This window comes from Budorcas taxicolor, chromosome 3, assembly GCF_023091745.1.
Source record: "Budorcas taxicolor isolate Tak-1 chromosome 3, Takin1.1, whole genome shotgun sequence".
NCBI lineage: Eukaryota > Metazoa > Chordata > Mammalia > Artiodactyla > Bovidae > Budorcas > Budorcas taxicolor.
The window spans coordinates 28164659-28192420 of NC_068912.1; positions in this window are offsets into that span (position 1 = coordinate 28164659).

The window sequence follows — 27762 nt, forward strand, 5'->3', positions numbered from 1 at the left end:
AAATGACAGCTACCCAATCCAGGCAGGACTATGAATGGCCCAAACTCTTTAGGAAGGAAGGGTTGGGTCACCCTACCACGAAGGCAAAGGGAATATAGGATAAGCAATGAGTAGTGGAAGAAGATATATATTATACATATTCTAATTTTATTATATATAAAATGTCTATGTATAATATACGTAATCATTCAGTCACTCGGTTGTGTCCGACTCTTTGCGACCCCATGGACGGCAGCACACTAGGCCTCCTTGTCTATCACCAACTCCTGGAGTTTACTAAAACTCATGTCCATTGAGTCGGTGATGCCATCCAACCATCTCATCCTCTGTCATCCCCTTCTTGCACCTTCAATCTTTCCCAGCATCAGAATCTTTTCCAATGAGTCAGTTCTTCAGATCAGGTGGCCAAAGAATTGGAGTTTCAGCTTCAGCATCAGTCCTTCCAAAGAATATAAAGGACTGATTTCCTTTAGGATGGACTGGTTGGATCTCCTTGCAGTCCAAGGGACTCTCAAGAGTCTTCTCCAACACCACAGTTCAAAAGCATCAATTCTTCGGCACTCAGCTTTCTTTCTAGTCCAACTTTCACATCCATACATGACTACTGGAGAAATCATAGCTTTGACTACACAGACCTTTGTTGACAAAATAATGTATCTGCTTTTTAATATGCTATCTAGGTTGGTCATAACTTTTCTTCCAAGGAGCAAGCATCTTTTAATTTCATGGCTGCAGTCACCATCTGCAGTGATTTTGGAGCCCCAGAAAATAAAATCTGTCACTGTTTCCATTGTTTTCCCATCTATTTGCCATGAAGTGATGGGACCAGATGCTGTGATCTTAGCGTTCTGAATGTTGAGTTTTAAACAAAAATTTTCACTCTCCTCTTTCACTTTCATCAAGAAGCTCTTAGTTGTTCTTCACTTTCTGCCATAAGGGTGCTGTCATCTGTGTATCTGAGGTTACTGATATTTCTCCCGGCAATCTTAATACCAGCCTGTGCTTCATCCAGCCCAGCATTTCTCATGATGTACTCTGCATATAAGTTAAATAAGCAGGGTGACAATTTACAGCCTTGATGTACTCCTTTCCTGATTTGGAACCAGTCTGTTGTTCCATGTCCAGTTCTAACTGTTGCTTCTTGACCTGCATACAGAGTTTTCAGGAGGCAGGTGAGCTGATCTGGTATTCCCATCTCCTTAAGAACTTTCCACAGTTTGTTGTGATCCACACAGTCAAATAAAGCAGAAGTAGATGTTTTTCTGGAACTCTCTTGCTCTTTTGATAATCCAACGGATGTTGGCAATTTGGTCTCTGGTTCCCCTGCCTTTTCTAAATCCAGCTTGAACATCTGGAAGTTCACAGTTCACATGCTGTTGAAGCCTGGCTTGGAGAATTTTGAGCATTACTTTACTAGTGTGTGAGATGAGTGCAATTGTGCGGTAGTTTGAGCATTCTTTGGCATTGCTTTTCTTTGGGATTGGAATGAAAACTGACCTTTTCCAGTCCTGTGGCCACTGCTGAGTTTTCCAAATTTGCTGGCATATTGAGTGCAGCACTTTAGCAGCAGCATCTTTTAGGATTTGAAATAGCTCCACTGGAATTCCATCACCTCCACTAGCTTTGTTTGTAGTGATGCTTCCTAAGGCCCACTTGACTTCACACTCCAGGATGTCTAGCTCTAGGTGAGTAACCACACCATCATGATTATCTGAGTCATGAAGATCTTTTTTGTACAGTTCTTCTGTGTATTCTTGCCACTTCTTCTTAATATCTTCTGCTTCTGTTAGGTTCATACCATTTCTGTCCTTTATTGAGTCCATCTTTTTATGAAATGTTCCCTTGGTATCTCTAATTTTCTTGAAGAGATCTCTAGTCTTTCCCATTCTGTTGTTTTCCTCTATTTCTTTGCACTGATCACTGAGTAAGGCTTTCTTATCTCTCCTTGATATTCTTTGGAACTCTGCATTCAAATGGGTATATCTTTCCTTTTCTCCTTTGCCTTTAGCTTCTCTTCTTTTTTCAGTTATTTATAAGACAACCTTTTTGCATTTCTTTTTCTTGGGGATGGTCTTGATCCCTGTCTCCTCTACAATGTCAAGAACCTCCATCCATAGTTCATCGGGCACTCTGTCTATCAGATCTAATTCCTTGAATCTATTTCTCACTTCCACTGTATAATCATAAGGGATTTGATTTAGGTCATACCTGAATGATCTAGTGGTTTTCCCTACTTTCTTCAACTTAAGTCTGAATGTGACAATAAGGAGTTCATGATCTGAGCTGCAGTCAGCTCCTGGACTTGTTTTTGCTGACTGTATAGAGCTTCTCCATCTTTGGCTGCAAAGAATAAAATCAAACTGATTTCGGTATTGACCATCTGGTGATGTCCATGTGTAGAGTCTTCTCTTGTGTTGTTGGAAGAGGGTGTTTGCTATGACCAGTGTGTTCTCTTGGCATAACTCTATATTAGCCTTTGCCTTGCTTCATTCTGTACTCCAAGGCCAAATTTGCCTGTTACTCCAGGTGTTTCTTGACTTCCTACTTTTGCATTGCAGTCTCCTATAATGAAAAGGACATCTTTTGGGGGTATTAGTTCTAAAAGGTCTTATAGGCCTTTGTAGAACCATTAAACTCCAGCTGCTTCAGCATTACTTGTCAGGGCATAGACTTGGATTACTGTGATATTGAATGGTTTGCCTTGGAAATGAACAGAGATCATTCTGTCATTTTTGAGATTGCATCCGAATACTGCATTTCAGACTTTTTTGTTTACTATGATGGCTACTCCATTTCTTCTAAGGTATTCTTGCCCAAAGTAGTAGATATAATGGTCATTTGAGTTAAATTCACCCATTCTAGTCCATTTTAGTTCACTGATTCCTACAGTGTCAATGTTCACTCTTTCCATCTCCTGTTCGAGGGGTTAGTATACTTCCAGTTCTACATAGGATGATTATCACATGTGAGGTGGAACTATGACCTTCTTACTGTCTTTATTTGGAGATTAAATATGGTTGAAGACAATGTGATAAAAAGTTAACGAGGGTGACCTTGTGGAACTCGCTTCATTTTTTGTGTCAACTTGACTGAGCCATGGGGTGGCCAGATATTGCTCAGACATTATTCTGGTGTTCTGTGAAGGTGTTTTTGAATAAGCTTAACATTTAAGCTGATGGACAGAGTAAAGTGGATTGCCCTCCCTATTGTGAACGGGCCTCATCCAATCAGTGGAAGGGCTGAATAGAATGGAAAAGACTGACCCTCCTCTAAATAAGAGAGGACTGGGAATGCAGTACAGAGATTCAGAAATGACCACGGTGAATCCGTGTGTCTATTTCTAGTGACATTTTTGAAGCCACCAATCAAAAGCACAAGCCTGAAATGTAGGAGCTTTTGCTAAAGATTCAGATTTAGGATCGGCCAGCATAGTTCTCAGAGAACCATGCAAGTGTACATAACTGTCCATGCAAAGCAGGACACTTAGAAAATACAGTTCTTCACCAGAGTTGTTCTCAGTGTGTGGACCATAGGCCTTGTCTCACAAACATCTAAGGTACTAGTTAGAAAAGCGCATTCATGGATTCCCTTCAAAATAACTGAGGTAAAGCCTCAGCAAGAGCCCAGGAGTCCTCATATTTAACAAGCATCCAAGTGATTTTGTGCACACCTGTCAGAGCGTCTGCTCAGGGAGAAAGCGGTCCATTACTCATAGGGTGACAGGTGGCTCCTGGGCCAGTAGATGGCACCAAACCCACATGAAATCTTCAGTTTTGCTCATACTCCTCAGCCAGTATATAAAAGGATTTACTTATAAAAGACTCCTTTGGATTCTTAGCAGAAATTCTGTAAGGATTCCTGCCAACCCGTTCCTACAGTGAAAGAAAGACAAAGACTTAAATATGTACACTGACACTGTACACTGTGTACCCAAAGAGGTCTGCCCCAAAGAGCCTGGTATGATTGGCAGGGAGCAGGGAGAAGCCTCCTGATTGACTTGCTTCAGCCACACTTATTCCATCACCCGGGCCTGGGCAGGGGCGGGGAGGTTTGCTGGGGGAGCTCTGCTCAGACCTAGTGAGCGGCAGAGATGTGGAGAGCCGGGGCCTGCCCCCTCCCACCTGGGTGTCCATGTGCCCCCAGCACAGACCAAGCTTCCAGTTTCAGGGTCAGACACAGGGCCTGACTTGCCCCAACCAGGGGACCCTGGACTCTTTCCCTCAGAAGCAGTGCCTCCATCTGTGTTAGAGGAGTGTTAGAGGAGGGGGCCTGGGAAGGAAATACGAGACCTGGGGGGCCACGGGGTATGTGAAGAGGGAAGATGAGAGTACCGCAAGCTGTTGCTGTTCACTCACTCAGTCCTGTTTGACTCTTTGTGACCCTACGGACTGAAGCACGCCAGGCTTCCCTGTCCTTCACCATCTCCTGGAGCTTGCTCAAACTCACGTCCATTGAGTCGGTGATGCCATCCAACCATCTCATCCTCTGTCGTCTCCTTCTCCTGCCTTCAATCTTTCCCAGCATCAGCGTCTTTTCCAATGAGCTGGGAAGAGGAGAAAACCACAGCTGAGAAGAGGGAGAAAAGAGGGAGAGTGCCGCCAGGGACTCCTGAGAGGGAAGATACACCTGGACAGGGTAACGGAAGAGGGTTCAGGAGGGAGCAGGGTACACGGGAAGGGGCAGGGCTATGGAAAACCAACGAGAGACGCTGATTGCAGCAGTGCTGGTGATAGTGGGGAAAGAGCCATTATCGTCCCAGGGCCAAGGTCAAGTGCAAGAGCAGTGACTGAAATCTAGAAGGACAGCTGGAGTTGTAGGAGAGAGCCAAGACTGGGGAGGCACTGGTAGGGGGGAAAGCCCCCACCTTGCCTTACTAGGGTCTCCACTGCCTGCTGCCTCCCATCTATCTTCCTTGAATCTCCGTGCAGGCTTCCCTTCACACAGAGGGCAAGGGGAGACTTTGATGCTGGTGCCAAGTTCCCTTTGCACAAGGGCAGGGGAGCCTTTGATGCTGGTGTCAAGTTCAGCCAAGGCAGAGGGCAGAGAGGAGAAGGCAGAATAGGGATCCTGGAGGAACAAGGCCCAGCACCAGCCCATGTTTCTACAAGCAGCCCACGTCCCATCAGGTTCAGTGTGCTCCTTCTGACACACTGCACATCCCCTCACTTCCACCGCCGCCCCAGAGAGGACCACACAGGACAGTGAGGAGAGGGGAAGTGGGGCCGGGAGGGCCTGAGTCTGCCAGGGAACCAGAAGCCTGAAACATGACCCCATAGAATCTCCAAATGTGGCCATGCAGTTGGGGATTTCTTGTTAAAAAGAACCGATGAATAATGTATAAATTGCCCTATCATGACCCCATTCTGGCATGTATCCATTTCTTAAAAATACAACAGAAACTTCAAGAAACAGAAGTAGATGGGGCCTTTCTTGGTTGTGGGAGGTCCTGCTCCAGAGGGTCACAGAGGATTTGAAACAAAGCAGGTGCTTGTGTAGGTGACTTGTAGCCTGCATCCCCCGCTCCACCCCTCTGAGGGAGCCCCTTGAGTTAGCAGACACCCACGAAACAGATTCTGGTCCACCCACGAAGCAGAGGTGGAGAGGGCTTGGGCCTGCCAGGGGCTTCCTCCACGTGGGTGGCTGGCTCTTCCCCAACACAGGGCCTCAGTGGAGGTCCTCCCAAGAGGCTGAGCCTCGCAGCCCAGCTTCTCCACTGCCAAGACACACACACACACATATACATACACAACTCCGGGGGACGCTGCAGAATCTGCTCCATACACCAACTCCTAGGCTGGGTGCAGAGTCACCAAGGGCATCAGAGCCTCAGAGTCTCAGAAACACACACTAAGCTAGCGAAAACCTTTAACTCTGGATTCCAACCTCCAGAAGGAGAAGGCTCTGCAGGCAGCAGCGGCTGCTAAGGGTTACAGATGTGTTTAGGAAACACAGAGAGGTCAGGCTGCTTACTGACTTGCTGCTAGCACAGGCACTGGCACTCTGGGACGGGGAGCGGTCATGGTAACAATACAAGAGCCAGCACTGACTTCTGGCCAGGAGCCAGAAGTTATCAGACAACCCAGACTGTGGATATCGCTTTTCTTGCTCCACAGATAAGGAAACGGAGGGTTGACAGAGGTGGGGTAACTTGCTGGCTCACAAGGGAGTAAGGGATGGAAGATTCCAGAATCAGATCTGTCTCCCCAGCTTTTTTAACACCAGGGTTTCATGTCCCCACTCCTGGAGGATAAGGAGAGGGAGAGAGGTAAAGGAGGGTCTAGCAGCAGGCCCCAAAATAGGCCAAAGGGGCTAAGAGGTAGCGTTACTGAGAGTCTAAATCTGAGCTCCCTCCTCAATTTTAAAATCCAGTCTCTTGAAAGCTTCATCAGACACTATCTCTTCTTTGCTGCAAGTTTTCTCTCTCTTGCTTCCTGCCCTTCTTTTGTGTTCATTTGCCATGTGATATCATGTCTTGAGCTCTGCTCCAGGCCTGCTTGTTGTTATTGTTGAGTCACTCAGCAGTGTCTGACTCTTTGCAACCCCATGGACTAAAGCATGCCAGTCTTCCCTGTCCTTCACCATCTCCGGGAGTTTGCTCAAGCTCATGTCCATTGAGTCGATGAAACCATCCAACCATCTCATCCTCTGTCATCCCCTTCTCTTCCTGCCTTCAATTTTCCCCAGGAACTGGGTCTTTTCCAGTGAGTCAGATCTTCACATCAGGTGGCCAAAGTATTGAAGTTTCAGCTTCAGCATCAGTCCTTCCAATGAATGTTCAGGGTTGATTTCCTTTAGTATTAACTAGTTTGATCTCCTTGCAGTCCAAGGGACTCTCAAGAGTCTTCTCCAACACCACAGTTCAAATGGATCAATTCTTTAGCACTCAGCTTCTTTATAGTTCAATTCTCACATCCATACATGACTACTGGAAAAACCACTGGATAATGAAAATGCAAAAGTGGTTTGAGAACTGTGGAAGGAGAATTCTCTATCTGGAGGAGGAGCTGGGAAGGCTTTCTTGAAGAGAAGGAATTTTAGTTGGGTCTAGAAGGATGTTTGGGTTTGGTGTGGGAATCCTTCTGATAGAGAAGTAGAGGTAGAGACTTCAGGTGGAGTAAAGAGCATGTTTCTCAGGAGGCGGGTCAGGTGGCCTGGGATTCCCATCTCTCTCAGAATTTTCCACAGTTCATTGTGATCCACACAGGCAAAGGCTTTGGCATAGTCAATAAAGCAGAAATAGATGTTTTTCTGGAACTCTCTTGCTTTTTCACTGATCCAGCGGATGTTGGCAATTTGATCTCTGGTTCCTCTGCCATTTCTAAAACCAGCTTGAACATCAGGAAGTTCACGGTTCACGTATTGCTGAAGCCTGGCTTGCAGAATTTTGAGCATTACTTTACTATATGCAGGTCAGGAAGCAACAGTTAGAACTGGACATGGAACAACAGACTGGTTCCAAATAGGAAAAGGAGTAGGTCAAGTCTGTATATTGTCACCCTGCTTATTTAACTTCTACGCAGAGTACATCATGAGAAGTGCTGGGCTGGAAGAAGCACAAGCTGGAATCAAGATTGCCGGGAGAAATATCAGTAACCTCAGATATGCAGATGACACCACGCTTATGGCAGAAAGTGAAGAGGAACTAAAAAGTCTCTTGATGAAAGTGAAAGAGGAGAGTGAAAAAGTTGGCTTAAAGCTCAACATTCAGAAAACTTAGATCACGGCATCTGGTCCCATCACTTCATGGCAAATAGATGGGGAAACAGTGGAAACAGTGTCAGACTTTATTTTTTCGGGCTCCAGAATCACTGCAGATGGTGATTGCAGCCATGAAATTAAAAGACGCTTACTCTTTGGAAGGAAAGTTATGACCAACCTAGACAGCATATTAAAAAGCAAAGACATTACTTTGCCAACAAAGGTCCCCCTAGTCAAGGCTATGGTTTTTCCAGTGTTCATGTATGGATGTGAGAGTTGGACTGTGAAGAAGGCTGAGCACCGAAGAATTGATGCTTTTGAACTGTGGTATTGGAGAAGCCTCTTGAGAGTCCCTTGGACTGCAAGGAGATCCAACCAGTCCATCCTGAAGGAGATCAGTCCTGGGTATTCATTCGAAGGACTGATGCTGAAGCTGAAACTCCAATACTTTGGCCACCTCATGCAAAGAGTTGACTCATTGGAAAAGACCCTAAAGCTGGGAGGGATTGGGGGCAGGAGGAGAAGGGGACGTCACAGGATGCGATGGCTGGATGGCATCACTGACTCGATGGATGTGAGTTTGAGTGAACTCCAGTTGGTGATGGACAGGGAGGCCTGGTGTGCTGCGATTCATGGGGTCGCAAAGAGTCGGACACGACTGAGCGACTGAACTGAACTGAAAGAGCATTAACATGAAAGCCAAACTGGAGAAACTCTCTGCACCAGACAATACCTGCACAATCCACAAAGTTAAAGAAATTCCTGTCTTCTCCAGGTACCCCAAATTGACAAATGTTTCTGGCTTTCCAGGAAGTGACCTTCTTTACCATATGTGAGAATGGAAACCTGGAAGTCAGGAACCCAACTTATATTCCTAGTAGGGCTTTGTAGGCATTGGTTCGATGAGTAAAGTCAGCCTTTGTTCCTTAAAAGAGGCTGGTCATACCTAATTCTGTGAGGATCATTCTCAAACACGACATTTCAGCTAAGGTCTTGGTTGCACAATCTATTTGTCCAATTACGTCCTGGTAAGAGCGTATGCAAGGAAATGCATCATCTTGGAAAGCAAGGAAAGTCAGAATTCAGAACTTATGATTTGAGATCCAGGGATAATCAGATATCATTTTTAAATGTTTTATTTCAGTTTACAAAAGTCGAGTTTACTAAATTGATTTAGATTATGGGACGTTTAGGAAGAAAGAGAAAGGACGTCCTTATACCTACGGAAGATAAACCATAAACTGATATCAACAGTATTCAAAATGAACAGTCACAGAAATGTTTTCCATTAGTCTGCTCATTCTTATGTCATTAATTCTTGTTCTGTTGGATCTTGGGTTAGTAGCTTGCTTTCGTGAAACTGTTTCTGAACTAAAAACAGTTCTGAAAACCTTGCTGTTGTCTGAAAGTTGTCTAAGCAGAGCCAGCACAGAAGCCTGGACCTAAGAGGTTAATCTTTGAAGCATCAGTTGTTTGTAGGATGTAGTAAAGTTCATCCCCACAAGCTGGGCTCTTAGACTGTCCTTTGCTGAAGACACAAATGTTGACCTATAGCTTACAAAGAGACTTCAAGCAACTGAACGAGACAAAAGCTATCTGTAAATGATGATGGGAGACTGAATACAGCAATGGAGTAAAGTCAGACAATATATGGACATGGAACTCTGACCCATAAGCTGCAGTAACCAGCCTAGGAAGCCAACCTGTTTTCTGTAGCAACCTGTTCAAGAAGTCAAATGATAATTCCTGTAGCATCCAGCCCCAAATGACCAGGATAATAAAATAATAATATAAAGTTAAAAAATAATAACAGCTCTCTGAATTTTGGCCCCAGTTCCAACTTAGTTTGTCACCTCCAGTTTCTCCAGGTCAACAGCCTCCAATCAGGACACACCTGAAGCCTTCCTTTTTTTCTCACTATCAGTTCAGTTCAGTTCAGTCCAGTCGCTCAGTCGTGTCCAACTTTGCAACCCCATGAATTACAGCACGCCAGGCCTCCCTGTCTACCACCAACTCCCTGAGTTCACTCAGACTCATGTCCATCGAGTCACTGATGCCATCCAGCCATCTCAGCCTCGGTCGTCCCCTTCTCCTCCTGCCCTCAATCTCTCCCAGCAGCAGAGTCTTTTCCAGTGAGTCAACTCTTCGCATGAGGTGGCCAAAGTACTGGAGTTTCAGCTTTAGCATCATTCCTTCCAAAGAACTCGCAGGGCTGATCTCCTTCAGAATGGACTGATTGGATCTCCTTGCAGTCCAAGGGACTCTCAAGAGTCTTCTCCAACACCACAGTTCAAAAGCATCAATTTTTTGGCGCTCAGCCTTCTTCACAGTCCAACTCTCACATCCATACATGACTACTGGAAAAACCGTAGCCTTGACTAGACAGACCTCAGCTGGCAAAGTAATGTCTCTGCTTTTGAATATGCTATCTAGGTTGGTCATAACTTTTCTTCCAAGGAGTAAGCGTCTTTTAATTTCATGGCTTCAGTCACCATCTGCAGTGATTTTGGAGCCCCCCAAAATAAAGTCTGACACTGTTTCCACTGTTTCCCCATCTATTTGCCATGAAGTGATGGGACCCGGTGCCATAATCTAAGTTTTCTGAATGTTGAGCTTTAAGCCAACATTTTCACTCTCCTCTTTCACTTTCATCAAGAGACTTTTTAGTTCCTCTTCACTTTCTGCCATAAGGGTGGTGTCATCTGCATATCTGAGGTTATTGATATTTCTCCTGGCAATCTTGATTCCAGCTTGTGCTTCTTCCAGCCCAGCGTTTCTCATGATCTCATGATGTACTCTGCGTATAAGTTAAATAAGCAGGGTGACAATATATAGCCTTGATGTACTCCTTTTCCTATTTGGAACCAGTCTGTTGTTCCATTTCTCACTATAGAGCATTCCTATTCCTCTGCCCACTTTTGAATCTCTGCCAAGATGCAAGTGATGATGTCTGACTCCCTTGCTACAGTAAGTGCAGAATAAATAGCCTTTGCTTACTTTCACTTAGGGTGTTTTTCTTTTTTAAGTTTCCACAACACAGAAATAATAATGGCTATCATTTTACACTTGACCTTTCTCAAATGTGAAAGTTCTGCTGAGGTTTTATAAAATGAACCTTATACATAAAAATAGCATGATACTGTTATTTTCTAATATTAGGCAAAGCATCTCCAGGACTCTTATAAGTATAGGAAAATGCTGTAGAACAACTTCATCAGAGTTTCTTTTACTTCTGTTCTGTTTTGGTCTCCTGGCTGCAAGGCATGTGGGATCTTAATTCCCTGACCAGGGACTGAACCCATGCCCCCCGCATTGAAAGGTGAAGTCCAAACCACTGGACCACCAAGGAAGTCCCTTTTTAATGAATTTTTATTGAAGTACAGTTGATTTATAATATTGTGCTAGTTTCTGTTGTACAGCAAAGGAAGTTGGTTGTGCATACACATATATCCACTCTTTTTTAGTTTCTCTTCCCCTATAGGTCATTACAGAGTACTGAGGAGAGTTTCCTGTGTTATCGAGTAGGTTCTAAATAGTTATCTATTTTATATATAGCAATGTGTATACCAATAACCTCAGATATGCAGATGACATATGCATGGCAGAAAATGAAGAGGAACTAAAAAGCCTCTTGAAGAAAGTGAAAGAGGAGAGTGAAAATGTTGGCTTAAAGCTCAACATTCAGAAAACGAAGATCATGGCATCTGGTCCCATCACTTCATGGCAAATAGATGGGGAAACAGTGGAAACAGTGTCAGACTTTATTTTTTTGGGCTCCAGAATCACTGCAGATGGTGATTGCAGCCATGAAATTAAAGGATGCTTACTCCTTGGAAGAAAAGTTATGACCAACCTAGATAGCATATTGAAAAGCAGAGACATTACTTTGCCAACAAAGGTCCGTCTAGTCAAGGCTATGGTTTTTCCAGTAGTCATGTATGGATGTGAAAGTTGGACTGTGAAGAAAGCTGAGTACTGAAGAATTGATGCCTTTGAACTGTGATGCTGGAGAAGACTCTTGAGAGTCCCTTGGACTGCAAGGAGATCCAACCAGTCCATCCTAAAGGAGATCAGTCCTGGGTGTTTTTTGGAAGAACTGATGCTGAAGCTGAAACTCGAATACTTTGGCCACCTCATGCAAAGAGTTGACTCATGGGAAAAGACTTTGATGCTGGGAGGGATTGAGGGCAGGAGGAGAAGGGGACGATAGAGGATGAGATAGCTGGATGGCATCACCAACTCGATGGACATGAGTCTGAGTGAACTCTGGGAGATGGTGATAGACAGGGAGGCCTGGTGTGCTGCGATTCATGGGGTCGCGAAGAGTCAGACACGACTGAGCGACTGAACTGAACAAAACTGAGGGCCTTCCTAGGTGGCACTAGTGGTAAAGAACCTGCCTGCCAATGCAGGATATGTGATAGAAGCAGGTTTGATCCCTGTGTAGGGAAGATCCTGGAGGAGGGCATGGCAACCCACTTCAGTATTCTTGCCTGGAGAATCCCATGGACAGAGGAAGTCTGGCAGGCGACAGACCACTGGGTCGCAAAGAGTTGGACACGACTGAAGCAACTTAGCACACAGCATGCACAGTATGTAAATGAATGAGGTGGCTCATTCATTCATTTAATAAATATTACTAGAGCCTAGTAAGTACACACTGTCCAGACTACTCTGAGGGCTGGCTCAGGATAAGGATCCATGGATACTTGATAATAACCCTATGGCCCCAGAAAGTCTGAAATCACAAGTATGGAAGGAAGTCCACAATTAGGATAATAATCTATATAGAGTATTTACAAAGTTAGGAAAAAACAAGAACAGGCTCCCCATCCTCACCCCAGGTCTGTAATTCAAGTTGACCCTTTAATTATGGCTATTTGATCACTGGGCTGAAAATACTTAGCTTTAGCTTTGTATCTGCCCGAGCTAATCATTTTTCTTTGCTCTGTGCACACTTATTTTCTGTTCTATGAGTTCTGGTCAAACAGTTTGTCTTTAACAGTGACTAATCTTGTGTTAATGTAGCCCTTAACAGTTTACAAAGTGTTCTTAATTCTACAAAGCATTTTCACATTCATTATCTCATTAAACCTTGGAACAATCCAGGAAGGTTGTTTGCTCCAGGGCCTTTGGCGCAAACATGCATGCAAAGGGTCATTGCAAATCTGTCACCACGCTTGGACAAATGGTTTTGAGGGCAGACCTTACGAGTGGCCAGGCATTTTCATAAACTTGTATTAAGGATGACACTGTCATAAATGACATCTTCATAATACAGTTTGAAAAGTGATACTTTTTTATCCATAGTGTTAAATGCTTTTCCAATTAGAATTTTAGATCAATTTCTGTTTTGTTCTCTGGAATAATTAAGACAGAAAAACTTTAATATCTCACATCCTTCACAATGTACATTAAAAGTTTGGATTTTTCTCTCTTTGAGGCCCCTGCTCCCCCAGGGATATTTTAGCAAGAAGAATGTGATTCGAAGATTTCCAGATGTTACTTTTCAGATGTGTCTCAGCATGCATCTATAAACCATCTGGTAGCAACAGCAGCTGGACTGGTTCCAAATGTAAATGTACATTCAGGTAAAAGGGTAGTAGTAGAAGAAACTGAGCTGATGAGTGGTTTGTCAACTACATTTGTGATATTGTTTAATCAGCTGTTGAAATGAGCTCTCAACAACCAAGACAGTCTTTCAAAATTCTGTAGTCAGTTTTCCATTTTTGCTGAAGATGGGTATTCCTTACATGGTTATTCCAAATCCGTGGCTGGGTCAGAAACCATTTATGTTTAGTCTTAGAGTTAACTTGCTCTATTTAAGTGTTCTGAAATATCCATGATATTGCTTCTACAAATATTATAATATCCTTGCATCCCCATGCCCTTTTCAACTAGTGAGAGGAAATAAGCAGTGGTGGGCAGTGGTACCAACAGTGAGTGAGTCTCTGGGGTGTGGGTCAATGTATACCTTGATTATCCAGGACACTGCAGAAAGCCTAAGTGAGTGGCAAAATTCTCTAATTCCTGGAATGAAAGGCAGTACCTCCAGTCAACTGACCGCAAGTTTCAGCATGGTAGAGTCATCTCGTGAATTCAGCTCCTTTTTTGGTGTAAGTTTTGATGACTGTGCCAGGGGCTAGCCTGAACTTTCCCTAGCTATGAAACAAGTTTTTTTAAAAAAATTTGTTTATTTTTAATTGAAGGATAATTGCTTTACAGTATTATGTTGTTTTCTAGCAAACATCAACATTATCAGCCATAGTAAACCAGGTTTTAACTCTGCAAATCAACAGCAATAACAGTAGTCAGTAAAATATATAAAAATTAGTATTAAAAATGTCAGGGAGAATATTCCATCTACATTTTAAAAATTACTTCCAAGCACCTCAAAAGCAATTGCTTTCTTAAAGATAATGATAACAGCAAACGTTTATTAAGCATTACTGTGAACTAGGTATTTTGCTACTTGATTTATATAGGTTATCTCATTTAATTATCAAGTAGAATCAATGGAGTTCTCTCATTAATCTTAACTGTATAGAAGAGGAAACCAAGGTGCAGGATATTAAGAAATTTGCCCAAAGTGATAGATTGTAAATGATAGTTGAACTGGGGTTTGAACTGAACTAGATTGATCTAAAACCCCACATCCTTAAATATTTACTTATTTAATTATAACACTACTCAGTCATTGCTATTCATTCATTTATTTGCTAATTCATCCAAGAGAAGCTTTTTTGAATAATGGAGAGTCACAGTTTAATAAAGCTTAATCTCTCTTCTTAAGCTTATGGTCAGTGATGAGACCACAAATAAAAGACAGGATGGTATATACCACAGTAGATATATGCAAAATATGCTATGAGAGCATCAAGGGCGTTTTAAATCAGAACAAGAACGCCTTCTGAGAGCCAAAGTGACATATGAAGGCATACGTGATGATTACAGAGAGAAAAGGGAAGGGCATAGCAGAATACTTAGAGGCATGAGGCGGTTTCCATGTTGGAGCCCACCTGGACCTCTCAACCTTATTCCCTGTGTCCCAGAATTTTATTCATCTTTAAATCTTGAAGCGAAATGGAAGGACATAAACATCAGGGCAGAGGATACAGGTGTAGATGGGCTCAAACTGTATGTTAGAAGAAATTGTTTAGAAAGCATCATTGAGAGAGGATCTGAGGGGTCAGAGCAGAGGCAGGAAGGTGTCTAGATGATCCAGGTCACATGTGATGAAAGCCTGAATTAAAGCAGTGGCAGCAGGAGGGTAGGAATGGTGATAAGTGGGACCTTGAAGGCTAGTTGTATTTAGAGGGAAAGGGCAAAGAGAGGTCAGTGAGAGAGAGAGGTGTCTAGGAGAGACCACTCATACCTGGCTGGAGGGGCTGTGTGAACGGTGGACGTCTTTCTACGAGGCCAGCCTCACAGGGTTGGAAGTGGGCAGGAGGAGGCTAGGTCAAAAAGTGATGAGTTCAGGTCTGGTCATGTGGTTTTCAGTTTGGGATGGGAGAGTGAATAAGTGTTTAGAGTAGCACGTGCTACCTAGTAAAAAGGATTTGGTGAATAAAAATGGAGTTGTCTGATAGACAATTAGATACCATACATTGTTTTGGAGCTCAAAGAAGTCTGGGCTGGAAATACAGATCTGGGACTCATCAGGATAAAAATGGTGGTGGGCACCATGGGCCCCCTTGAGGGTGCCCAGGGGTGATTTCCAGCATGAACAGAGAAGAATGAGGGGGAACTGATACAGAGGGATGAGAGAAAACAGGAATACGTGGTGTTCAGAGGCAAGACAAGAGAGGCTTGCAAGAAAAAAAGTAATTTATGTTATCAGTGACTCACAAAGTCTAGATAAGGTATAGACCAAACAACCATTGGATTTAACTGTATGGAGATCATCAATGATCATAATGAGAACGTTCTGGAGAAGGGATATTGGGCAAAGGTAAGGAATGAGTAAAAGGAGACAAACAGATGCAGCTAAGATAACTTCCTCCAAGAGTTATATGTGGAATAATAGAGAATAAGGGCAAGATCTGAATGGAGGTGTAAGATTGAGGGAGATTGGTTGGTTTGTGTTAGTAAGATAGCAGAGTCTTGAGCCTCTTCTTGGCTGAGCAGGGAGAGAGGAAGGGGAGAGACTGACAGGACATGAAGGAAGAAAGAGATGGCACCCAGAGTTCACAGGAGAGATGAGTTATGGGTGGCAGAAGAGGATCACAGGAAAGGGAGATGGATGTAGACAAGCAAGCGGTAGGGCTGGAGGAGAAGCATGTGCACCCAATTCAAAGTCTCTTGCTCAGTTCTTATCTCTGTGAAAGCAGTTCAGCCCCGAATACTATTTGCACTCTTTCCTTGCAAGCAATTTCTTCATGTGCTTCTTTTATACGGAGATGGTCTAGTTTACCTCCTCCCACTCAGGATGAGCCTTTTCTATTTTCTCTACTTCAGGGGCTTCTTTCTACCTCCCAGCCCTTGGGTGTCCCCTGAGCAGTCATCCTTGCTGCTGTTACCCTCTGTCTCACATTTCTCTCTGAACAGTGACATCCATGCTTTTAGAGTCACCTGCTACCTGCCAGCTGGTGTCTCCATCCAAATCGTCCCATCCTCAGGTTACTTCTACTCTCCAAGCCATCTTATGCACTTATGCACATCTGGATGATCAACACAGTTCAAGAGTTCTGATCTGGTCAGAAATCCTTGCTCAGAAATCCTTGGCGACCAAATTCCAAGGAACTCTTCCAATCTTACTTCCTATCACTTGGATATTCTGCCTGACTCACTCATCAGTACAGGATTCTTTGCTCCTCACACCCTCATGACTCTCTCCATCCTCATTTTTATTTTAGCGTATTTATTTATTTATTCATAGTTATTTTAGCATAATAAAGTATTAAAGTTATGAGAGGCAATGAGTCGAGCAGTGGAGACTGGTTTGCCTCCTTGGTGCTAACTGAAGATAGCATAGATCTATGGTGATGTGGGACTTGGCTGCAGAGGTAAAGAAAGGGGCAGTGATATAAAGTAGAACAGCAAGGAAGAAGACCCAGGGGGAAAGAACTGCCCTGAACCCTTGCAAAATACAGTCAGCCTTACTTCAGACTCAAGGGGGACGGTGAAGAAATGCTTGTTCTGTCCTCTAGACCCTTGCGTGTATCCATGATTGACAACAATTGGGTCCTTTCATATGCATTTTCTGCCACTGTGGGTTGTATCATCAGGGCTGGCCCACCCTCTAGTTAAAGTGAATGGCTCACTGGTCCTTGTACACACCACCCCAGCCTTTGCTGCTTCTAAGTCTTCCCTCATGGTCTTCCCCTTGCCAGGCACACTTCTCCACATCTGCCAAAGCAGTCTTCAAGCTGGTCGAGGTGCATCTGACGCATGAAAATAACTGTCATCTCCCAGGGATAGCAATTTCTCCCTTCCCTAAACTTCTATTTTGGTCAAAGTCACTGAGGGAACATAGGAACAGAAAGAGAAAAGCCAACTCTCCTTCTCCCCTTTGCCCTCACAACTTGCTAATTATAAAGGAGAAATCTATATCTTGACAGCCTTTAGGTCTGGCTGCTCACCATCTTAGCATAGGAATCAAATTTAGCATCAAAGGAGACAAATTGTGTGTGTATGTGTGGCAGGTAAGCTGGGACTGGAAGTGAGTGGGAAGAAGTCTGCTTTAGATTTTTAAACATTAAAGAAACACAACAATGTACCTTTGATTATCTATTCTGGAAATAATTTTGGAAAATTTGACATGAAGTGAGTGTTAGATGACATTAGGAAAAGGTTAATTTGGTTAATGTATAATGTCAATGTAGTTATGTAAAAGAATGACTTCCTTTGGATATGGCTATTGACATATTTTGGGATGAAGAGCCATTAACTCTGTAATAGTTCAACAAACATATATATACATATACATACGTATATAAACACAATATGTATAATAGTGTTCTTGTCACTTCTTTGTAAATGTAAAATTTTCATAATAAAAAAATTAAGTTAAAAGAGTAGAGTTCTAAAGTGACACCAGGGATCTCCCTCAGGGTCCAGTGATTAAGACTCTGCTTCCAAATCAGGGGGTGCAGGTTCAATTCCTGGTTGCGGAGCTAAGATCCCACATGACTCTAGACAAAAAAACAGAACAAAACCAACAGAAGCCATATCGTGATACATTCAATAAAGACTTTAAAAATGGTCCACATCCAAAAAAAAGTCTTAAAAAAAAAAACCCACCAGACTCCTTGGCCAGGTAGAGAGAAGAAATCAAGACTAGAATGGCCCAAACTCCACCATCACTCTGCGAGAGACGTGCTCTCAGGTTGGGGTGCAGGACTTCTCACTGGAGGCCACGATCCTTCTTTCACTTCAGTAGTGAGAAGGGAAAATGAAAGGGGACGCCTTCGTTCCTTCATTAAGGCAATTCATTTAACATTTGGTGAAAACCTACTCTGTCCCAAGTACGTTCACACATGCCAATTTATTTCATTCTCACAATACTTTTGAGAGGCAATTTTTGTCCTTATTACTCTCATTTTTATAGGGGAGGAAAATGAAACCCCAGGTTCAGTGATTTTCTTTAGATGCCAGAACTAACACACGGCAGAGCAAGAATGTGACCCCAGTCCTGCAGATTCCAAATCATGTCATTCTAAGACCCTTTCAGTGTCCTTTCCGGGGTAACAAAGGCCAAAGTCCTCAGGGTGGAGGCATTAAGCCCGTGGAGCTTGTCTTGGATGGGAGGGAGGGAATCTGGGGTAAAAGCAAAGAGGCTGCTGTTTGGGTCATGCTTCGTATCCTTTGGGTATGAAACTTTGCAAAAATAGTGTCACTGGGGCTATCTGGAGGACCACAGAATTTCCTGGTTTCATCCCAACAGCTCCTGAAAGTGCAAGTTTGCTAACTGCGGTGTAGAGAAAAGCTTGCTGACCGCCTGTCCGGCCATCGGGCCAGCACGTGTCACCCAGGGACTCGTGTGAAGGCACTAGGGGAATGCTGTTGGTACTTTCCAAAACCAGCAAGGAAACCCAGCCCCCCTTGGGAGTGAGATTCTGATGAAGGAGAGGTTTCTGAATCAAAGCAGACAGTAGACACTCGACCACATCAAGCAAGAGACAGTCTCAGGCAGACGTCAAGTTGCAGTATTGGAGAAGAGTGACTGATTATGCAACCGCAGGGCTGGATGACCTGAGCTCCTGGGCTGCAGCAGGGCGGAAGAGTGAGGCTGGAAGGTGAACCGAAGCAGGCAGGGAGGCACGGCGTGTCAAGATCTATTAGCATCTGGGGACGCTTAACCGAGAGGAAATGTAGACCTCCCACACAGTAGCACTTTTATGAGCTCTGATTATACACGAGGGAACAGACAAAAACAACAGAAACTAGTTCGCTGGTAAATAGTACCCCTCCTTGATGCATAAAACCTGCTGCTTTCTTGAAATCTTTTCCCTTCACCATGTTTAAGAGGCAAATGACGCCAAGTGTATCAGCGTGACAGGAAGGGGACTGAATGTGTGTTTAACACTGACGGCTCTTGGGAGGCCTATGACAAGTAGGAGCCCTCTGAGCCATTAAGAGAACTGACGGCCCCAAGATTCCTCTGAGAAACCTGCAAATTTGTCATTCGGGTCTTTTAAGTCTCAGAACCAGTGCAGGCGCTGCCGGCAGGGCAGGGCTGGAGGGTGAGGGCTTTGGTCTCTCACTTATTAATTCATTCATTCACTCACTCTTTCATGCACTCACTCCGTATAAGGTTAAAAATGTGTGCTCTGGAGTCAAACACATGGAGATTCAAATCCTAGTTACACTGCTTGAGAGCTCTGTGAACTTAGCCAGTTATTTAGCTTCCTTAGGCTTTGGCTTCTTCATCTTATACAAAGGGGTCCTGTTATAAAGAATAAAATATATACTAATATGATGATGCCCTTGCTAGGCAGGCATACAGTAGGTAGTCCATCAATGTGTGCTGTAATCATTATTGAGCCTTTTGACGGGTGAGCTGTGGGCCAGTTGCTAAGGAAACAAAGAACGCAATTTGGGGGGCATAATTTTACCCCCACCTGTGGAATGGGACATGGGTCCAACTTTCCATCGATGCCTAGGTTTTCCTTCCCTTCTATTTCCATTTTCCCCACGTTCCCATGCACAGAAACCCTAATGGATGGAACAAGAGAGGAAAAGGCTCTGTGGTCAGAGAAGTCATGAGAAAATGAGAACATCCTAGAATCCTCTCTGTGCCAGGCACACAGAGAGGCTTGGCAATTGAATAGTGTGCTTCCAGATTCTCAGAAGAAGGCGGAAAATTTAATCCAAATTTCCTGGTGTTTTTAATTAAAATGGAGGCACTAATTTGGAGTTCAGGGGTCGCAAACTGGACCAATGGATCAGGTCTGATGCAGTGATAAGTTCTGTTTGGCAAGATATATATATATGCGACTTCCCTGGTGCCTCAGACGGTAAAGCGTCTGTCTACAATGCGCGAGACCTGGGTTCGATCCCTGGGTTGGGAAGTTCCCTGGAAAAAGGAAAAGGCAACCCACTCCAGTACTCTTGCCTAGAAAATCCCATGGACGGAGGAGCCTGGTGTCCATGGGGTCGCAAAGAGTCGGACACGACTGAGCGACTTCACTCACTCACTCATATGTATATATAATGTAATTTATTCGCTGCGCTGGGTCTTCGCTGCTGCACCGGCTTTTTTCTAGCTGTGGCGAGCAAGGGCTACTGTCTTGTTGCAGTGCTCAGGTTTCTCTTTGTGGCTGCTTCTCTTGTTGGGGACCGCAGGCTCTAGAGCTTTCGGACTTCAGTAGTGGAGGAACGTGGGCTCAGCAGTTGTGACACACGGGCTTAGTTGTCCTGAGGCAGGTAGGATCTATCTTCTCGGACCAGGGATCCAAATAGTGTCTCCTGCATTGGCAGGTGGATTCTTTACCGCTGAGCCGCCAGGGAAGCCCTTGGCAAGTTTTAAAATTGGGAAGTTTCACATAAAAACCTGGATTTCTGGCTTCTCCAGGAAAAACCGAAGATCTGGCACACTGAGTCTGAATTCCTGTGTGGAGAGGGAGTGGAGGCTTCCCCTTTCCAGTGATTCTTCCCCTGTCCCCTCGGGCCCCACCACCCCTATCGTATTACAGCCTCCCTCAGCTGGGGCACTACCCCTCCATACACTTCCCAAGTGAGCCACGACTTCATTTGCTCACCTTGGCTTCTATGAGGTGATCTCAGTGAGGAGAACTGAGCTCAGAGGGGCCTGGTGGAGCCCTTTCTCAGACCCACTCTCTCCCTCTGCACTTTTTCCTCTGTCTCTGCTCTGGCTTCACCCCCAGGACTGATCTTTCCCTTTCCAGGCAAATATGCTGGCTCCTTCTCAACAGTGCTGCCACGGCCCTTTCTGTTTGATTACTCCCCCTCCAGGCAACAAGAAAATGACTGAATGACAATTACTGTGATATCTGATACAAGGGCAGTTCCGTCTGGTTAGCCAAACCCGGGATGGAACATAGCTGCACATTCTTTGCATACCTTTAGCGTGACTGAGAGCGACCCTATAGAGAAGCTTTGCTGATTCTGACATCAGGACATTCAAAAGTGCAGGAACAGGAGGCTCAGACATGCAGTATGGTGGCTTTCAAGCCCACTGTGTCCTTTTTACTCCCACTGTTCTCTTTATTACACTTTTGTTTATTTTACCGAATGAACTCTTACATGGGACCTGATAAAACCAGGGCTTCACCTGGCAGTACGTTCTTGGATTCCTGGGGCCCCTAGAACCCAGACTAAAAAACACTGGTCTAATCACACTGTCCGTTTCACAGATGACAGCTGCTTCATGTCCAAGTTCATAAAGCAGGGAGCAGGGCCTTGTTCCCCAGGGCTGTCCTCCAGGCAGCTCCCACAGCAGTGGCACTAACAGCTGGACCCCTGGCTGTCACTCCTGCTGGTAGATGCACCCTTCACCTTTCAGCATTCAAGCCAGGTTTGGCTGAGTGACGAGCTTTGAGAAGCATCACTGAGTTTCTGATTTCTCAATTTGTCTAGGCTGACCCGCCTCCTTGTGTTCACAGGCTTGTGCACTGCCTCCCGCCTCCCACAGTGTGCCAGGTTGGTCGGTGGGACCAGCGGAATATGGCAAGAAGTGATGGGCGTCATGTCTGTCATTGTTGATCAGTCTTGAAGTCATGTCCAACTCTTTGCAACCCCGTGTACTGCAGCATGCAAGGCTTCCCTGTTCTTTACCGTCTCCTAGAGCTTGCTCAAATTCATTTCCATTAAGTTGATGATGCTCTCCAACCATCTCATCCTCTGCTACTGTCCTCTCTGCTCCTGACTCACAGTGGGGACTTGGTAGTTGCATAATGTGCCTCTAGACTCTCAGAGGGCGAATGAAAATGTTTGATCTTCCCCAGCATCAAGGTCTTTTCCAATGAGTCGACTCTTTGCATCAGGTGACCGAAGTATTAGAGCTTCAGCTTCAGCATCAGTCCTTCCAATGAATATTCAGGGGTGATTTCCTTTAGGACTGACTGGTTTGATCTCCTTATAGTCCAAGGGACTCTCAAGAGTCTTCTCTCCAACACCACAGTTCAAAATCACCAGTTCTTCAGTGCTCAGCCTTCTTTATAGTCCAACTCTCCCATCTGTACATGACTACTGGAAAAACCATAGCTTGGACTAGATGGACCTTTGTTGGCAAACGGATGTCACATCTGAGATTAGGTGAAAAAGACACAGCAGCTGGCATTTCTCTCTGCATCTCTCGCTCATTACTCGCTCTGGAAGGAAGGAAGCTTTGTTGAGAGCAGTCCACTGCCAACGGCCACTCAAGGGCGCTTCAGAGCATGTCTTGAAGTCCCTGTCATGGGTGCAGTGACCATAGCCCTGGCTGACAGTTTGACAGAAATCCCATGAGAAAACCTGAGCCAGAACCAACAGCTAAACTGCTCTCAGATTCCTGACCCAGAAGCTCTGAGATAGCCAGGGCTTGTTTCTTTAGGCTGCTGATTTGTGGTGTAATTTGCTACCCAGTCCTTGATAACCTTTACACAGCCACAGTGCAGTGATGTGGGATGATCAACAGCCTTAGAAAAATTTCAAAATTCAGGCAAAAACAGATGTCTGGCTTCCTATAGATAAAATTATCCCGAGGACATGAAACAAAAGCCAAACTTGAACACTGTTATTTAATTAGATTTAACTTATATATATATATCTCTCCCCAGAGGAGGGCATGGCAACCCAGCCCAGTACTCTTGCCTGGAGAATCCCTATGAACAGTGGAAGCTGGTGGGCTACAGTCCATGGGGTTGAAAAGAGTCGGACACAACTGAGCTACTAAGCACACACACACACATCTATATAGAATTTGGGAGGAGGTTAAAAAAAGAGCCATATGTGGAACTAAAGACAGAGTGCTTTTTAAAACTGAGGTATATTTTTTATAACAGATAATTCTTTTCTAAAAATAAATTTTTATTGGAATATAGTTGATTTACAATGTTGTATTAGTTTCTGCTGTACAGCAAAGTGAATGAGTTATGCATATACCTATAATCAATCTTTTTTAGATTTTGTCCCCATATAGGTCATTGCAGAGTATTAAGAAGAGTTCCCTGTACTGCCCAGTAGGTTTCTATTGGTTACGTATTTTATATATAGTAGTGTGTATACGTCAATCCCAATCTCTCGGTTTATCCCTTCCCCTCTTTCCTTTCTTGTAACCATAAGTTTGTTTTCTACATCTATGACTCTAATTTTGTTTTGTGAATAATTTCATTTGTATTATTATTTTAAATTCCACATATAAGCAGTATCATGCGATAAAATTCATCCTTTTAAAGCATACAGTCTTTATTGTCATTTTTATTGTACTCATCAAGTTGTGCAACCAATACCTTTGTCTAATTCTAGAACAATTTCATCGCTCCAAATATACGACTCTTGATTGTTTCTCTCATTTCCTGACAACGGCTAATCTACTGTCTGTCTCTATGACTTTGCCTATTCTGGACATTTCAAAGAAATGGAATCATACAATGTGTCCTTTTCTATCTTCCTTCTTTTGCAGAGCATGATGTTTTCAAGGTCCATCCGTGTTTTAGCATGTATCAGTACTTTTTATGGCTGAATAATATTTCATTGTATGGATATACCACATTTTATGTATCCATTTATTGGCTGATGGGCATTTAGGATATTTTCACTTTCTGGCTAAAGTGAATAATGCTGTCAAGAATGTGTGTACACATTTTTTGCGTAGACATATATTTCTAGTTCTTTTCAGTATATACCTGAGAGTGGAATTGTAGGGTCATATGATAACTCTATGTTTAACTTTTTGAGGAACTGCTAAACTTTTTCCCTCAGTGGCTGTACCGTTTTACATTCAAGTGGGTAATTTTAGCCTAGAAAGCTAACAACTATGCAAAAAGAGGACATCAAAATATGTATAAAATTGAGACCTAGACAAATTTACTTCATTATGTGTGAGTCTCTATTTTTGACTTTTCATCAGTTAGCATGTCATCTGAAGTTGCACAGACTAAGGACTAGTGGTACCCCACTAGCTGTACCCTGACATCCATTTCCCCCTTCTTCTTAATAATTGAACCCTTGACTTTAAGCTGGTACTTCATTGTCCAAAACAAAGGTGACAGTTCTCAGCTTCTTGTGTAGGACTATCCATTGACTAATTTCTGGTAAATGAGATATAATCAGAAGTTTAGTATGTGACTCCCAAGAAATACCGTCAAAGGGAGGAGTGTGTCCTTTCTCCTCTTCCCCTCTTCTGCTGGAATGCAGATATAATGGCTGAGCTCAAGCTGCCAGTTCAGACAAGGAGGTGGTACCTGTGTGCTAGGGAAGGCAAAGCAAAAAAATAAAAGATACCTATATCCTTAATGTGTGTGTGTATGTGTGTGTGTGTGTACATGATCAGTCATGTCTGACTATTTGTGGCCCCATGGACTGTAACCTGCCAGGCTCCTCTGTCCATGAGATTCTTCAGGCAAGAACAGTGGAATGGGTTGCCATGCCCTTCTCCAGGATACCTTCCCAACCCAGGGATCAAACTCACATCTCTTGCATCTCCTGAATTATCAGGCAGATTCTTACCACTAGTGACACCTGTGAATATGGCAGAAAACTAAACTAGTCATGGATTGACTATCTTCAGAGTTTTTCTTTGTGAGTTAAAAATAAGTTTTTATCTTATTTTAGTTATTGATGTTTGGAGTTTCTGGTTGTATGCAGCTGAACTTAACCCTGAATAGCCAAGTGTTTAAAAGTAGTGATTAAAAGTAGTATTTGGAGACTAATAGGCTTCGCTGGTGGTTCAAATGGTAAAACATCCGCCTGCAATGCAGGAGGCCTAGGTTCAGTCCCTGGGTTGGGAAGATCCCCTGGAGAAGGAAACGGCAACCCATTCCAGTATTCTTGCCTGGAGAATCCCATGGACAGAGGAGCCTGGTGGGCTGCAGTCATGGGGTTGCAAAGAATCAGACACAACTGAGCAACTAACACTTGGAGACTAACATATCTGAATTCAAATCCATGAAAATGTTCTCTTTCTCACTTCCTCTATTCAGTCAGAGTCAACTGTTAAAATTTTACCTCTTTTCTCCCTCTCATTTTTTTCCCATCTCCACCATTGTCCCCAAGCTACCACTGTCTTTCTCCTGGACTTCTAGAATAGCCAACTCTTTGGTCATCCATCTCCACTCTTGCCCCTCTTCTATCTGCTCTCCATGCATCACTCAGTGTGATCTTCTTAAATTATGATCTAGATTCTGTCGTTTTACTTAAAACTCATCAGTGGCTCTTCATTGATCTTAGCGAAAGTGAAAGCCACTGAGTCGCGTCCGACTTTTTGCGAGCCTATGAACTATGCAGTCCATGGAATTCTCCAGGCCAGAATACTGGAGTGGGTAGCCTTTCACTTCTCCAGGGGCTCTTCCCAACCCAAGGACCAAGCCCAGGTCTCCCACGTTGCAGGCAGATTCTTTACCAGCTGAGCCACAAGGGAAGCCCAAGAATACTGGAGTGGGTAGCCTATCCCTTCTCCAGCAGATCTTCCTGACCCAGGAATTGAACCAGGTCTCCTGCACTGCAGGCATGTTCTTTACGAACTGAGCTACCAGGGAAGCCTCCAGGTACTTAGGGTAAAGAGAGCCTGACATTTTTCTTCTTGAGAATTTTCTGGACCAATCCTTCTGTTCACTTTGGCCTTACTGACCTTACTGACCTTCTTTCAATTCCTTGACTGGGTCATGATGCATCCCACCACAAGCTTTACACATACTGGTCCCTCAAATGAGTCTCTTCCATACCCCCTTGACCTAGTCACTCCTGGTCACACCTCAGTCTTCTAAGAGAAGGCTTCTCTAACCATCCTCACTCATGTGTGTTTGCCCACTGGCCTCTGTGAGGACAGGCTCTCTCTGTGTTCTGTTCACTATTGTTTCCAGGAGAGGGTCTGGCAGAAGGCAGGTGTTTAAAGAATGCTTGTTAAATGAATCAATAAATAACCCCCATGTCTAGCTGTGTGAACTTGGTACTTAACCTCTCCAAGCCTCAGTTTTATCATCAGGAAATAGAAGCGATGACAGTGTCTGCCTCACAGGGTGGTCACATTAAATGAGGAAACTGGAGAGGTGTGTTTCATAGACATTAACTGTCATCATCACTCTCACTATCAAGGGCTATCGCTGGCCAGGTGTGTGCAAGAAGGCTGAGCAGGGCATCAATGCATCATCTGAAGAGACAGAGAATCTCTTTTCCTGATGCTCAGTATTACAGGAGAGTAATAACCCAGAAACCTCTTCTATCATCCAACTGCATGTGCCCCTGGGGGACAGGGGAGGGGTTGGACCCACACATATGTGTATGTACCTGTGACTGATGTGGGATTTGTGTGAGACACACAGCCCAGTGAGATGGGTAGATTTTAGGGAGACAAAATAACTCAATGGGAGAAATGTTGGTCCCTCTTTTCAAAAACACCTGGACTCAAATATGAGCTTTGTCAACCTCGGAAAGTTGCACACTTGCCCTGAACATCCATTTCCTAATCCATGAGTTGGGGAGAATAATTTAACTGGTCTGACAGCACTGTGTTGAAGGCTAAGTGGGAGATAGCTCCATGGCCTGATATGTAACAAATACTCAGTGAATGGCAGCCAGTATGGGTTACCCCAAAAACCGCAGTCACAGTCCTATTCGAGGATCCTGCTCCTTTCTGGGATGATGAGGCCAGCGCGAGGTGCTGGGGTGCTGGCAGACAGCACACGGGGCAGTAGAGAGAGGCTCTGCTCTTAGCAGCATGCCAGGCAGTCTCTCGGGATCCAGGCCAGTCCTGTGCTGGGCCAGGGGGAGAGTCTCTGATGAACGGGGTCGTGACAGGAGTTCCTCCCACCAGGGCCTGGCCTCTGCCTGCATGAGAGGCACTTACCCCCGTGCTTGAGGACTATTTGAGGGCCATTCTTGCCATCTCTCCTAATCAAAGTTTATTCAGTCCCCACATTCACAGTCTTCATCTATGCTGTCCCCTGGATCTTACCAGAAACAGTAATAAATTACACCAGAGCTCTCTCTCCCCTGCATCTTTCTAGGTCCTTTCCTGCAGGGACAAGGAGAAGGCAGATGATAAGTAGCAGACACAGGCCTGTTCTGCTGTGGAGGACCTAACCAGGAGCCACCCTACCCTGCCCACCACTGAGCCAGAAGCATCTTCCTGGCCCTGCAAGTATGACTGGAGACATACTTTGTAGACTCCTCATTGAAAAATTATTAAGCATTTCAAGATGGTGATAGCAGAGCACTGAAGCAAGCAAGGCCTATGTGATTGCACAGGTCACATACCCAGGAAGTCAGTCCTGCCCAACAAGGCCATGAGATTATGACAGCTGTTAAGTGAGGCTGCCAGAGAGACTCTGGGTGAGCAGGAGAGCCTCCTGGGCCCATGTTAATGCTTGGCTGGCAGCAGAAGGAGCAGTAAAGATTGAGGGTTGGTTGTCTTGGGAAAGTTTGTGAAAGGCAAAGCATGGGTATCTTCATGCCCATCTGCCT